We start from the raw sequence: 14,218 nt of genomic DNA on the forward strand, positions 1-14,218 counted from the left end.
GATACGGAGGTTGGTAATGATTGGCATGTTGATTGGTGGGCGGGAAACGTCAGCGAAGCTGGGAGTCAACAGCGAGAAGAGGCCGACACGTCGGCCGATCTGGCATCGAAGAAAATTGACGAAGAATCCTCACCGCCATGTTCGGTTCCTGTCATCTCTTGAAGCTGCGCCGTGGTCTCAACGGGGACATATCGCCGCTGCCCGGGAAGAAGCACGGACACTCGATCGTTTCTCAGGAACACGGATTTGACCAGACCTTGCTGTTTAAAGCGAATGGCAAGGTTTCGGATTCTGAACGTGTTAACCGACAGCACTTCGTTTAGCGTGAAACGGTAGTCGAGAGCGGGACCGTCCTTTAAATTGCACAGCTTCGCCTCTTTGTGACGCTCGAAGTATCGCTTTAGCACACGCTGTCTCGCATCGGCGTTGTTGAAGATGACGAGGATCGTTGGAGTGAGCAAGCGGTCAGACCATTTCGATGGTTTTACTGGCAGACGGAAGCAGCTGGTCACATTTTCCATTTCGGTTGAACATTGAAGAAGTGTCAACACGTTTTCGACGATTGTGTTGACATTCTCCCCTTCTCGTAATGGAATCTTGTTCACAGCGATTCGGCACGAGTTCACTGACCGAGAGCAGGTACGAGCGAGGTGGGCACCGGTTTGTATCTCCTCCAGGTTCACATTCAAGTCGGCTGTAAGGCGATCCACAGCAGCATCTGGTCGGTCGTCGTGAAGCTTGGACAGGATTCGATCAATCTGCTTTTTACTGCTGGTTCGGACCACATCCAGCTCTGCTTGCAGCTTGGACAGCTGTTCAGATAGTGCACGGATGATCTTCTTCAGCTCGTCGACTTCGCCAGGTGAAGCAGACGCTGGGGGTGTTGATTTTGGGACAAGTCTACCTCGCACTGTGCAGCTGTCACAGGCGTAGCAGAAATCGTCAACCTTTTCCATCTGCGCGTCGGAGATATTCATGCAGATGGCGTGAAACCATCTCGAACAGGTGTCACAGCTGATCCAGTGAATGATTTCAGGCAACGTCTTGCCGTTCACCCTCGGGGGTGTCTTTCGACAGCAGGTTCCGCATTTCTTGCTCTCCCTCGGCATGTTTCGGTGATAAATTTTCTACGACACTTTTTCTCACTGTGCACTCAGCAACGCTGACGTTTCAACACAAACACACACACTAACACATAACTTCCCGACAGTTCACGGGAACAATTTTTTTTTAGTTCAACACAAAACCCCGTAAATTCGTTTTTGGGACAAGCAAACACTACAATACGTTTTAGAAAGTCAAGAGGCAACTGCCGAGCACTTATTTTTACTTTTAGAACGCGGAAATCCGGAAAAATTGGAATTTTTGCGCGCGGCGTTGTTTTTGTTTACTGCTGACTTTCAGTGTTGCCAGAAATCATCAAGTAATTATTTTTTTTTCGTAAAAATTATCAAATTTATAGTAAAATATTATTATTTAATTCAAAAATAAAAGAAACGTTTCAAATACATTCTAATCGGATGTATCTAAGTGATAACAGTTCAATGGAGCACCCGCAGTCGAGCAGTTTTTGACAGTTCGCTCCATGAGAAATACATTGTAGAAAAAAGCAAAAACTACTCGAATGGAAATGCTCCATTGTTAGCAAATTAACATGTTGTTTCATGCATTGCTCCTCAAAAATATTAAAACCATTTTTTTACATTAAAAACAGGATTTTTTAAAAACTTGTTCTATCAAAGTCTTGGTCAAGACCTGGAATAAGATGATTATAAAAAAAATCCGACAAATATTTTAACGAGCATTTCCTTAGCTTATTACACTTGCCCCACTTTCCCCTATTGACGTCGATGATGTTGATTTGTATACATTTTTATTTTCCATAACTCATGTTATTATTACAATTTGATTGTTTGTCCGTCCAGTACAGAGTTATTAATGCTAAACAGAACTCAAATTCAGAAACTTGGCAAATTTAATATTAAATGTACAATCGACTGTTTCGACTGTTGAAGTTTTTGAAGCATTTTTAAGAAGGTCCGACCCCGTTATGAGCTATTAGTTCGTGTGCCAGGGAACGGTTTTACTGAGAAATGAAGCAGAATGAGAAGAATATCAAAAAGTTTGATTTGTTGAAACTACACAATATTTTTTTTATGAGTGTACTACTCGAATCAGGTTCTCAAAAAAAAACTTAGACAGCTCAAGATTGGACTTGGCGCACAAATAAGTATTGGTAGTGCCTTTTAATGTGGCACGCTATAATCACTGCAGCCCTTATCTCAAGCTGAACATATGACCCATCTATTATTAACCGATAAGAAAACCCGTGCCTTTTAATGATAATGAAACTATTCAATAAACACAATCTAAACTGAGCGTCCAATTTCCCGGGAAACGGGAAATTTTCAGGCAATTTATTGAAGATAAATATTTTGCCACAAACTGTATAGAACGGTAACTTTAGTAGTTAAAATAAGTGTGAAGATCAATTAATAGCAAGACAGCATGTAAAAAGTCATACAACTACAAGTAAATGTTTCAAATTGATTTGTCTAATTTTCTTAGTTCAAATCGTGCAATAAATCCAAAGATGATCTTTGGTGTTTTTCGTTGAAAAGTTTTTATTTATCAAAGTGTTGCCCAAAAATTAAAAACACTCCACAATCATATTTTTTTAAACTTGCCTCTGTGACCAATTTAAAAGTGTAGTGTGACTCATAAAGTTGAAATAACAAAGAAATGAAGAAATTATGTTTTACATAACAAATAACTTTTCGAAAAAAGTAGAATTTACTTCAAACTAGTTTATGTTTTCAAATTTTTAGAGCAATAATTTAGGATATGTTTGCAATTTTTGGGCACCTCCCAGACAATATAAAGTAGTTTTTCAATGATTTTAATAGTTCTATTATGTCCAACCGGACCCTAAGATGACAGTTTTCGTGAGTTGCGCGTATTCACCGACAGATGGCAAGTGGGCCTCGTCGGAGTCCGCCCATCAAATACGCAACTTAAAATTAGCATAGGAAACTTTTTTTTCGTGACGGCTTTTGCGGCACGCTCTCTTCAACTGTTCTAGACAAATATTTGAACGTGGCGTATCTCTTAACTAGTTTTAAAAGAAAATGATTCCAGTAGACTAATTTTGTCGATTTAAACCAAAACAAGGCAAAAACTATATTTATTTAAACTATTCGCCATTTTCAAAAGTTTGACTAGATAATATCGAAGGCCGCCATCTTAGGCCCACTTGGCCCACAAAACGGGGTACGCTCAGTGTAAGGTCCCGGCGTAACGAACGCAGCTTGTTGGCTGCCAGTCATCCTCCCGACCACCCCTGACCTACAGTCCGTCGCCGATTCCTCTGCGGATCCTTCTGAACCTGATTCCGGTACCTCTCGAACCACTCCGCGCAACGTGCACTTTCACTCCCCGTTCCTCCATGACTGTCAGTCTCTTGTTCCTACTCTCCCGCCCACTGTCGCTCTTCTCTCCCACGACTACCACTGACACACCTCATGTGCCAAGGGGTATCACACTCGAAGGGATCAGACCCTACAATCCCCCCTTGGTTTTATTTTGAAAGACCTGACCGTTATTCATGCTATAGCGATAAAAGTAATGCCTTTTCTACAATCAACTTTACTTAGGTCGTAACGGAAACAATGATCATTGCTGTAGAATGTCAATAAAACATCGGCTTTGATTACTGTGATGTTTTGTTCATTGTCGAATGGCCATCATTTTTATCTAGTTGAAAAAACGCCATCAAACAAGTATTGGCAGCTGTGTTTGTTTTAGTGTATCACACTGCATGAATCTAATAACTTCCAACTCCTCTAGTTATTTCTGTTATGGTGTTTTTTTTGGTATAATTTCTTTGAATTGAACTTAATTTGGAAAGATAAAACTCATAGAAATATGTCCATTAAATACCTATCGCTCTTCCCTTCTTTTTTCATTTTTTTTTAAATTCGACATGAATCTCTAACGTTCCTAAAGTATTTTAGAAAATCATACATGTACTTAGTTTAAAACAAGTTCTGACTTATTGTCTAACCATAAGCTCGTATTAATTTGAAATGACTTTGAACTTTTGAAAATCCTGCAATTTTTAATCTCAAAATTGATCAGATGTTCAGCACACTAGATTCAAATATTGTATTTTTGCTAAAGTAAGTTCAATTTAAACTTTGGTAAATTGTTTGTGGAAAATGATAATAACAATATAATATTACAAATCTAACTGTCTACTCAGACAAATTGGCTATATATTCAGATCACATGAATACTACTAATAACAAAATTTATTTCACAAGAAATCATGCCAATGATGTACGCACATTTGTGAAATATATTCAAAATAGTCACTCTAACATCCAACTCATCGAAGTTGTACTGGATCGTACATAAACAGCAATAACTGAATCTACCCATTAAGTAAAACAACACATAGATACTCAAAACCTATCGTTTAAAAGGACTTTTCATTCCATCAAAACTTTCTTATATAGGCATATCTCCAGATTCTAGACTACCAATGTTATTTATTATTTACATAATTTAACACTATTCAAAATTACATTGTACAGCACAACTCCAAATAAGCATTTCAATATTGCAATACATGAATCTTGCCTACACGGTCAACATCTAAATCCTCATTTAATCCAAACGTTTGTCACTCAATTGTATACAGTGTTGGTATTATCGCGCTCTCGCGAGAAAATTTTCTCTCTCTCGAGTTCTCGCCGCGAGTCTCGAGCTGCCGAGAGAAACTCACCGATTGCCCGTGCTCTCCTCCGCTCGCGAACGGGCTTTCTCGCGAGCCAGAATTGCCCGTTCGCGAGAAGTTGAACTTGTTAGAAACGAACAAAAAACAACACAGCGATTGAAGTTACACCTCTATAACATCGCCTGGTTCGTATTCATAAGCCTGATAAATAAATTGCTAGCTTGGGACGAACGGGTAGCACGAGGCGCTCGCGAGCGCTCGCGGCGAGAGCGAGAACGCGAACGAAAATGCGAGCGCGAGCGAGAAGAGAAAAGTACTACAAGTTCTCTCCCTCGTTCGCGAGCGAGAAATGCTTTCCTTCTTCTCACTCGAATTCCAACAATGATTGTATACTCAATCAAATAGTTAATCAAATAAACATTATTGACTATTACCGTTCTTACTAATAAATCTCATTAAACATTTTCAACGATATAATAATGTTTCGTATCGCATGTTTTTAAGACAGTAGGGTGAATTCTCGTCTCGTACAGGTTCAGGACTCGGTCCTTATTCCTTCCAATTTACTAAGTCTCACTATTAAAACAAACTGTTTTGCAATGTTTTGATATCAAATCGCTTGCTTACTTCCCACTAAAAAAACGCTTATTTAAAGCTGTAATCGAAAGTCAAAGTGCTGATATACCAACATTAGGTGCTCGATACATGGCGTTCTTCTATGTTGTTATCAGCGCCTAAACCCAATCTTCTTCCACTTAATGAATTCTTTAAATAATAAACTTTAAATCAACCATGCAAGGCCTAACCTGTCTTTATTTAAAACCATGCTAAATTCGCAGTTGTGAATACAACTTTCATCATCAGCTACAACTTAACTGTACTTTATTTTTATTCAAAACTAAAAATACCTATTATACAAGAGCCACATCTGAACCGCTCCTGCTGATCCCTAACTCTTCACTTCATCACATGTAACTCTTGTTAAGCCATGGCCGAAATAAACAGCAACTAATTTGAAATTTTTTCTCTTCATAAAAACTCTTTTACTAATGTAATTTTCACAACCCTTCACCACAACTGTCTTTCCAGTGGATATTCACAAGCCATCTCTCCGTCAGGTATTATAGTCGACATTCACAATCATCTTCTACTTTCATTCTTACTAGTAGATGTTCACAAGCCATCTCTACATCAGGCATTAATGAACATCCTCAAGCCTCCTGTGCACAAGGGCTTCCTGCAAACATTCTCAAATCATATCTATGCTAGGCATTCCAGTGGACATTCGCAAAACCCTTTCCCCTTCCAAATTCCCGGCACATGGTCTTAATACTGATAAAACTACAATAACAAGTTATACTCTCTGATTATCAACTATATATATTAATATCCATGACAATTTCAAACGGTTGACTTATTGTGATTGACTTCAATTCCTGAATGGCTTCAACAACTCCTGAAACACCCATTATTCACACCTTTGTTCATTATTTATAACACATATAAAAACAATTCTTTTAGAACTATTTGACAGTTAGAAAACTGAACCTCCTCAGTACGGACATCTCCATTCGTGAATAACATACAAAACCCGTGAACAACATTTTATTCACCACCTATAATAATTATAGGGACAACACTATTTTCATTAGTAAACAGCTTTCCAACTGAACACTCAACCCGTGAACAACATTTTGTTCACCACCTATAATAATTATAGGGACAACACTATTTTCATTAGTAAACAGCTTTACAACTGAACACTAGACCCGTGAACAACATTTTGTTCGCCACCTATAGTAATTATAGGGACTACTTTATTCCATTCGTGAACAGCTGGACAACTGAACACTTAACCCGTGAACAATATTTTGTTCACCACCTATAGTAATTATAGGGACTACTCTACTTCCATTCGTGAACAGCCGGACTGCTGAACACTTAACCCGTGAACAACATTTTGTTCACCACCTATAGTAATCATAGGGACAGCATTACTTACAATCGTGATCAGCTAGACAACTGAACACTAGACCCGTGAACAACATTTTGTTCACCACCTATAATAATTATAGGGACAACTTTATTTCCATTCGTGAACAGCCGGACAGCTGAATACTTAACCCGTGAACAATATTTTGTTCACCACCTATAATAATTATAGGGACAGTACTATTTCCATTTGTGAACAGCTTGACAACTGAACACTTAACCCGTGAACAACTTTTGTTCACCACCTATAATAATTATAGGGACAGTACTATTTCCATTTGTGAACAGCTTGACAACTGAACACTCAACCCGTGAACAACTTTTGTTCACCACCTATAATAATTATAGGGACAGTACTATTTCCATTTGTGAACAGCTCGACAACTGAACACTCAACCCGTGAACAACTTTTGTTCACCACCTATAATAATTATAGGGACAGTGCTATTCCACTCGTGATCCTCTTGAAAACTGAACGCTTAACCCGTGAACAACATTTTGTTCACCACCTATAATATTTATAGGGACAACACCATTTCCATTGGTGAATAGCTAGACAGCTGATCTTTTAACCTTTGCACAATCCATTTGAACACATCCTACAGTAACAGGGATAACTTCAGTTTCAATCATGAACAGCTAGACAACTGATCACTTATCCAATGAACATTCATTTCATTCAACACCCGTGAACAACCTCTTGTTCACCACCCGTAAATTATACAGGGACATTTCACCCATGAACAACTTCTTGTTCACCACCCGTAAATTATACAGGGACATTTCACCCGTGAACAACTTCTTGTTCACCACCCGTACATTATACAGGAACATTTTACCCGTGAACATCCTCTTGTTCACCACCCGTAAATTATACAGGGACATTTCACCCGTGAACAACTTCTTGTTCACCACCCGTAAATTATACAGGGACATTTCACCCGTGAACAACCTTTTGTCCACCACCTGTAACAACAGGGACATTTTACCCGTGAACAACCTCTCGTTCACACCTGTAACAACAGGGACATTTCACCTGAAAACAACCCCTTGTTTACTTCTTGCATTGACATCCCAAGCAACACACTTTGTCAGATAAACGTATTTCCCAACTGGTTGTATAACCGAACGGCCTCGTTACCACAACTTGTTCTACAACTCTTGTGCATTGGAAAAAGCGCACTTTTTTCTGTTGTATAACTTGCCATAATAAGATGCAAGTTATCAGAGTAAGTTGTACAAATGTATTTGACAACACTGTGCTAGCTAACAAGCGATTCAACGAAAAAAGGGGGCGTGGTTAACGGCTGTGCTGTCAAATCAAAGCGCACGCTGAAAAGGAAAGATAGATTGAAAACAGTTGTCTAACCGTTACCCAACTTACATGTAAACAAACAGTTCTTATCAGAATTTCAATCAAAGACGAAGCCAATATGAATAGTATGTCTGACTATTTTGGTACGCTGCCCGATTTAATTAGAAAAAAAAAATGAAATTGTATGAAAAAAAAAATAAAATAATATTTTCGCGCTCTCTAACTGTGATTCTTGTGAAACCCTCTTCAAGGCGAACTTTTAGATTTTCATTTTTTTGATGAACTTCGTCTTTCCCAAGATTCGATCCGATGACTTCGACGACTTGTTGTTATTTCCACGGCAGGTCCAGGCGCGCTTCCACATCTCTCCACGAGGCTTCATAGTAAACAAGCTGGCTTAAACGTCAATAAGAAGGCTGCTGTCAGCTTTGTTATACTGCAGTGAGCTATACAACTTAGCTCCAGAAAAGGCTGTCATTGGAAATAAAGTTATATAAGTTTGTTTCAAGTCAGTTGTTATAACTCCATTATGTAACTTTGTTATAACAAACCGTTTCAACTGTCATTTCGATTACCGTACCACGGAGTAACATTGAAAATTGGTGTGATTTTAATTTGTTGTTTTCTCTATCATGAATTCCGTAAGCTGATATTTTTTGTAGCTTTTACCGGCGATATTTTTATAAATAATCGGTCAACAATCAAAATTATTGCAATCTTCGATAAATAAACATTATTGAAACTCTAAATACCTCACGTACAAATTTACACCACCTAACAACACGCATTGTCAAGTTGAATATGTTTGTTGAATATCAGTTATAAAACCTATTCTCCGATAACATTTGTGTAACAAAGCGAGAAAACCTAAGGTTATTTATAGAATGGTTGGCCACGCCCATTTTTCAGAAGATGCCGTCACATGACAATGTTAGATAAGCAGTGAAACAAACAGTGAAATATTAGTCTTATTCAACAAACTGTTTTCGAGGAAAACAATGCAGATGAGGGAACAGCATCATGGCATTTCAGGATTTTGACGTTTAATTACAGCTCATAAAAAGCGTTTTCGACTGAAATCAAGTGATAAATACCTCAAACGGAAGTGAGCAAGCAAGTTTTTATCGAAAGTGTTCCATAATAAGTTGTTTAAACAGTGTAAATCAGCAAATTGGATGGAACCCTCCAAATAGGTGAGAATTTTTCCTATGTTGTGTTTTGTTGGAAAATAGTGAAGTTGACTGTGTTTTAACACTTTTGTGGCACAAAACACGATAGTTACATAAGTCAGTTATACAAGCAGTGAAACAAACTGTTATTTAAGTTATGTTCAGATTTTTTCTCGTATGTTTATCAAAAACAATTGTCTAACTATTAATCAACAGTCGACAAGTTATGAGTGCTACTTGGGATCTGTTGGAATCTGAAATATGTTAAGGTATATTAGGTTTTTTTAATACACAAAAGTAGTTCTCGAAGCATCAACTAAAAAATGATTTAAGTTAATTGTAGGTCCTCCAATCAGCTCAACTTTACACAATTTAAATTCGTTTTGTAGTATTGAAGAATACAACTCAATGATGTAGATACGCAACTTGTCTTATTATCCTTCGTAACATTTTTTTTTTACTCGAAAGTTGATGAATCATCCTTCAAATCAAATTATAAATTTTAAACTTGTCTTGCGTCATATTGTTGAAATTCTTTGTCAAAACCGTTTGGAACTTAACATCAAATAAATTCATTTACTACATTTCAAACTTATCCTACGTCATACGACCGAAGTCCTACGTCAACATTATTTGACTTATCGTTTTATTTTGGATCACTAAACGCACCCATGTTTTGTTTGACCTTTCTCAAACGACGATCAAACGGTCGAAACTCCTCACAGTATCTCTCCCTCTCCTTTTCTGAGTGCACTCACACTCATTTGAAAACAAAAAAAAACATCTTCAAACAATCGCCTGCTTAGCCCTATATTCCATCACACAAAAAAAAATCACTGTTACCTGCGCTTCATCCTCGTCGCCAGATTGTAAGGTCCCGGCGTAACGAACGCAGCTTGTTGGCTGCCAGTCATCCTCCCGACCACCCCTGACCTACAGTCCGTCGCCGATTCCTCTGCGGATCCTTCTGAACCTGATTCCGGTACCTCTCGAACCACTCCGCGCAACGTGCACTTTCACTCCCCGTTCCTCCATGACTGTCAGTCTCTTGTTCCTACTCTCCCGCCCACTGTCGCTCTTCTCTCCCACGACTACCACTGACACACCTCATGTGCCAAGGGGTATCACACTCGAAGGGATCAGACCCTACACTCAGTTTGTATGGGAGCTGTCAACATGCTCCCGGGCTGATTATGTCACATGGTTTTCAGGTTTATAATTGACTTCTGAGCTGATTCTCTACGAAATCGGTCTTTTTCCTTAAATTTAAATTTTTGTATTTTTTAATCCGGCTGAAACTTTTTTGGTGTCTTCGGTATGCCCAAAGAAGCCATTTTGCATCATTAGTTTGTCCATATAATTTTCCATACAAATTTGGCAGCTGGCCATACAAAAATAATGCATGAAAATTAGAAAATCTGTATCTTTTGAAGAAATTTTTCGATCGATCTGGTGTCTTCCGCAAAGTTTTTCAACTTCATTTTTCGATGTAAAATCAAATTTGTAATCAAAAAGTACCTTAGTGAAATTTTGATAAAGTGCACCGTTTTCAAGTTAAATCCATTTTTAGGTGACTTTTTTGAAAATAGTCGAAGTTTTTCATTTTTTTAAATTAGTGCACATGTTTGCTCACCTTTGAAAAAAATATTTTTGAAAAGCTGAGAAAATTCTCTATATTTTTGCTATCTATATACACCATTTTCTAATGTCGATATCTCAGCAACTAATGGTCCGATTTTCAATGTTAAACCATGAAACATTCGTGAAATTTTCCGATCTTTTCGAAAAAAATATTTTCAAAATTTTTAAACCAAGACTAACATTTCAAAAGAGCCGAACATTCAATAATATGCCCTTTTAAAATTTTAGTCTTGGTTTAATTTTTTTGAAAATATTTGTTTCGAAAAGATCGGAAAATTTCACGACTGTTTCATGTTTTAACATTCGGACCATTAGTTGCTGAGATATCGACATTAGAAAATGGTGTGTTGCTTGGGTGGGACTTAGAAAACATCAATTTTCCTGTTTTTAAACCTTTGCATGGCAATATCTCAGCAACTACGGGTCGTATCAACAAAATTCAGAAGTGCAAAATATAGAGAATTTTCTCAGCTTTTTAAAAATATTTTTTTCAAAGGTGGGCAAACATGTGCACTAATTTTAAAAAATGAAAAACATCGAAAAATAAAGTTAAAAAACTTTTGCGACCAATTTTCCGATTTTTTGAAAAAATCAAAAATGTATAACTCGCTCAAAATTTTTTTGCACAACCTGGAAATTTCTGAGAAGTTGGCATTTGCTGTCCTCTAAATCATATCAAAAAAATTAAAAAAAAAATAAAAATAGTGGTTTTTTGCAAATTAAGTTTTAGTGACAAAAAGTTAAATAAAAAACACCAAAAATGTTTTTTACCGTATATCATTTTTTTCAGTGTAGTCCATATCCATACCTACAACTTTGCCGAAGACACCAAATCGATCAAAAAAATCCTTCAAAAGATACAGATTTTTGAATTTTTTGTATGGAAAATTATATGGACAAACTAATGATGCAAAATGGCTTCTTTGGGCATATCGAAGGCACAAAAAAAACTAACTTAATCCACCTATGTGGTTGGAGCCTTCCTCACTTAATACCAACAATGGCTGATATGACATTTCATCTCTTTCAGATACAAAAATTTCATCTCTTTTTTAGATCCGGAGTTAAAAAGTACATCAATATCACTTAAGTGTACATATCTCAAGACAGGGTTGCCAGATCTCCAATGTTTTGAACTCTTTGGAAAGGTCTTTTGAAAACATAACCAACGATGGGTCGGATGGTGGACCCGGACTTAGTTTACATACATTTAAGTGAGATCCGGTTTCCAAAAAGTACATAAATGTCACTTAAGTAGCTATATCTCGAGACAGGGTTGCCAGATCTTCAATGTTTGAACTCGTTGGAAAGGTTTTCTGATAACCTAACCAACGAAGGGTGGGATGGTGGATCCGGACATGGTTTACATACATTTAGATGAGATTCAGCTTCAAAAAAGTACATAAATGTCACTTAAGTGGCCATATCTCGAGACAGGGTTGCCAGATCTTCAATGTTTTGGACTCGTTGGAAAGGTCTTTTGAAAACATAACCAACGATGGGTCGGATGGTGGACCCGGACTTAGTTTACATACATTTAAGTGAGATCCGGCTTCCAAAAAGTACATCAATATCACTTAAGTGGCCATATCTCGAGACAGGGTAGCCAGATCTTCAATGTTTTGGACTCGTTGGAAAGGTCTTTTGAAAATATAACCAACGATGGGTCGGGTGATGGACCCGGACATAGTTTACATACATTTAAGTGAGATCCGGTTTCCAAAAAGTACATAAATGTCACTTAAGTGGCCATATCTCGAGACAGGGTTGCCAGATCTTTAATGTTTTGGACTCGTTGAAAAGGTCTTTTGAAAATATAACCAACGATGGGTCGGGTGATGGACCCGGACATAGTTTACATACATTTAAGTGAGATCCGGTTTCCAAAAAGTACATAAATGTCACTTAAGTGGCCATATCTCGAGACAGGGTTGCCAGATCTTTAATGTTTTGGACTCGTTGGAAAGTTTTTTTGATAACTTAACCAACGATGGGTCGGATGGTGGACCCGGACTTAGTTTACATACATTTAAGTGAGATCCGGTTTCCAAAAAGTACATAAATGTCACTTAAGTAGCTATATCTCGAGACAGGGTTGCCAGATCTTCAATGTTTGAACTCGTTGGAAAGGTTTTCTGATAACCTAACCAACGAAGGGTGGGATGGTGGATCCGGACATGGTTTACATACATTTAGATGAGATTCAGCTTCAAAAAAGTACATAAATGTCACTTAAGTGGCCATATCTCGAGACAGGGTTGCCAGATCTCTAATGTTTTGAACTCTTTGGAAAGGTCTTTTGAAAACATAACCAACGATGGGTCGGATGGTGGACCCGGACTTAGTTTACATACATTTAAGTGAGATCCGGTTTCCAAAAAGTACATAAATGTCACTTAAGTAGCTATATCTCGAGACAGGGTTGCCAGATCTTCAATGTTTGAACTCGTTGGAAAGGTTTTCTGATAACCTAACCAACGAAGGGTGGGATGGTGGATCCGGACATAGTTTACATACATTTAAGTGAGATCCGGTTTCCAAAAAGTACATAAATGTCACTTAAGTGGCCATATCTCGAGACAGGGTTGCCAGATCTTTAATGTTTTGGACTCGTTGGAAAGGTTTTTTGATAACTTAACCAATGATGGGTCGGATGGTGGACCCGGACATAGTTTACATACATTTAAGTGAGATCCGGCTTCCAAAAAGTAAATCAATATCACTTAAGTGGCCATATCTCGAGACAGAGTAGCCAGATCTTCAATGTTTTAGGCTCGTTGGAAAGGTCTTGTGATAACCTAACCAACGATAGGTTGGATGATGGACCCGGACATAGTTTACATACATTTAAGTGAGATCCGGATATATGTGAAAACACATTTTTATACATAACTTTTGAACTACTTATCAAAACTTCAATCTGTATAAAACTCGATCTATGGGACCCTAAACCAAGTCGAATGCAACAGGTTCGGGTCAAATCGGTTCAGCCAGTGCCGAGAAACATGAGCTAGTTTGTTGGTCACATACATACATACACACACACATACACACACACATACACACAGACATTTGTTCAGTTTTCGATTCTGAGTCGATATGTATACATGAAGGTGGGTCTACGACGTTTTGATTCAAAGTTCATTTTTAGAGCAGGATTATAGCCTTACCTCAGTGAGGAAGGCAAAATTCAGTCGGATTGAAAAATACAAAAATTAAAATTTAAGAAAAAAGATCGATTTCGTAGAGAATTGCTCAGGTGGATGAAGACAGGGTTGCGAATGAGCGAGCGCTCACGGAAGGCGCGCTCGCTCCAGCTGGAGCGTGAGTTTTTATCAGGTAGCTCGCGCTCGCTCACGTGAG

The sequence above is a fragment of the Culex quinquefasciatus genome, chromosome 3, assembly GCF_015732765.1.
Source record: "Culex quinquefasciatus strain JHB chromosome 3, VPISU_Cqui_1.0_pri_paternal, whole genome shotgun sequence".
Classification (NCBI taxonomy): domain Eukaryota; kingdom Metazoa; phylum Arthropoda; class Insecta; order Diptera; family Culicidae; genus Culex; species Culex quinquefasciatus.